Source organism: Arachis ipaensis, chromosome B10 (genome assembly GCF_059453495.1).
Source record: "Arachis ipaensis isolate K30076 ecotype BB chromosome B10, ASM5945349v1, whole genome shotgun sequence".
In the NCBI taxonomy this organism is placed as follows: Eukaryota; Viridiplantae; Streptophyta; class Magnoliopsida; order Fabales; family Fabaceae; genus Arachis; species Arachis ipaensis.
Genome location: NC_142435.1, coordinates 130634613 through 130636364, shown reverse-complemented (window position 1 = coordinate 130636364; position 1752 = coordinate 130634613). Strand labels below are relative to the sequence as shown.

The following is a 1752-nucleotide window of genomic DNA, read 5'->3' as shown; positions in this document are numbered from 1 at the left end:
CATATGAGAAGGAACAAGGATAAGAACATTCTTGTTGAAGATGCTTAGTGACTTTACTGCACCAAATTCCATTTTACATGGAAGAAGCATCTCAATCTCTGCCATTGGAGCAAATAATTTTGAGCTAAAGCCTTAATTAGTTTCTCTGATGCAACAGAACTGCAAGTTTCATGGACTTCCATCAGAAGATCCTTTTCAGTTCTTAACTGAATTCTTGCAGATCTGTGATACTGTTAAGACCAATGGGGTTGACTCCGAGGTCTACAGGCTTATGCTTTTCCTGTTTGCTGTAAGAGACAGAGCTAGAATATGGTTGGACTCTCAACCTAAGGATAGCCTGAACTCTTGGGATAAGCTGGTCACGGCTTTCTTAGCCAAGTTCTTTCCTCCTCAAAAGCTTAACAAGCTTAGAGTGGATGTTCAAACCTTCAAACAGAAAGAAGGTGAATCCCTCTATGAAGCTTGGGAGAGATATAAGCAACTGACCAAAAAGTGTCCTTCTGACATGCTTTCAGAATGGACCAACCTGGATATATTCTATGATGGTCTGTCTAAATTATCAAAGATGTCATTGGACCATTCTGCAGGTGGATCCATTCACCTAAAGAAAACACCTGCAGAAGCTCAAGAACTCATTGACATGGTTGCAAATAACCAGTTCATGTACACTTCTGAAAGGAATCCTGTGAGTAATGGGACGCCTCAGAGGAAGGGAGTTCTTGAAATTGATACTCTGAATGCCATATTGGCTCAGAAAAAAATATTGACTCAGCAAGTCAATACGATTTCTTAGAGTCTGAATGGATTGCAAGCTGCATCCAACAGTACTGATGAGCGGATAATTTATACGCTTTTTGGTATTGTTTTTAGTATGTTTTTAGTATATTTTATTTAGTTTTTATTATATTTTTATTAGTTTTTATATAAAAATCACTCTTCTGGACTTTACTATGAGTTTGTGTATTTTTCTATAATTTCAGGTATTTTCTGGCTGAAATTGAGAGACCTGAGCAAAAATCTTATTCAGAGGCTAAAAAAGGACTGCAGATGCTGTTGGATTCTGACCTCCCTTCACTCAAAGTGGATTTTCTGGAGCTACAGAAGCCCAATTGGCGCGTTCTCAATTGCGTTGGAAAGTAGACATCCTGGGCTTTCTAGAAATATATAATAGTCCATACTTTGCCCGAGATTTGATGGCCCAAACAGGCATTCCAAGTCAGCTCAAGAATTCTGGCGTTTAACTCCAAAACTGGCACAAAAGCTGGAGTTAAACGCCCAAACTGGCACAAAAGCTGGCGTTTAACTCCAAGAAAAGTCTCTACACATGAAAGCTTCAATGCTCAGCCCAAACACACACCAAGTGGGCCCGGAAGAATATTTCTGCATTAATTACTGATTTCTGTAAACCCTAGGCTACTAGTTCTCTATAAATAGGACCTTATACTATTATACTTTAATCTTTGATAAGTCTTATGCTATCTTAGACCTTAAATCTTTTACTCATACTTTCATACACTTGATCACATTTTGGGAGGCTGGCCTCACGGCCATGCCTGACCCTTGTTCTTATGTATTCTCAACGGTGGAGTTTCTACACACCATAGATTAAGGTGTGGAGCTCTGCTATTCTTCATGAATTAATACAAAGTACTATTGTTCTTCTATTCAATTCACGCCTACTTCTTCTCCAAGATATTCATTCGTTCTTCAACTTGATGAATGTGATGATCTGTGACACTCATCATCATTCTC

The 1752-nt window shown here is 38.7% G+C and overlaps 1 non-coding gene across 1 annotated transcript; it reads right to left on the bottom strand.

The window, feature by feature from the left end:
• Positions 1-403: 403 nt before the first annotated feature.
• On the bottom strand, positions 404-511 carry LOC148581728 (small nucleolar RNA R71). The gene has a single exon (XR_015895690.1). It is a non-coding gene; the product is annotated as a small nucleolar RNA R71 (small nucleolar RNA).
• Between the last annotated feature and the right edge of the window lie 1241 nt (positions 512-1752).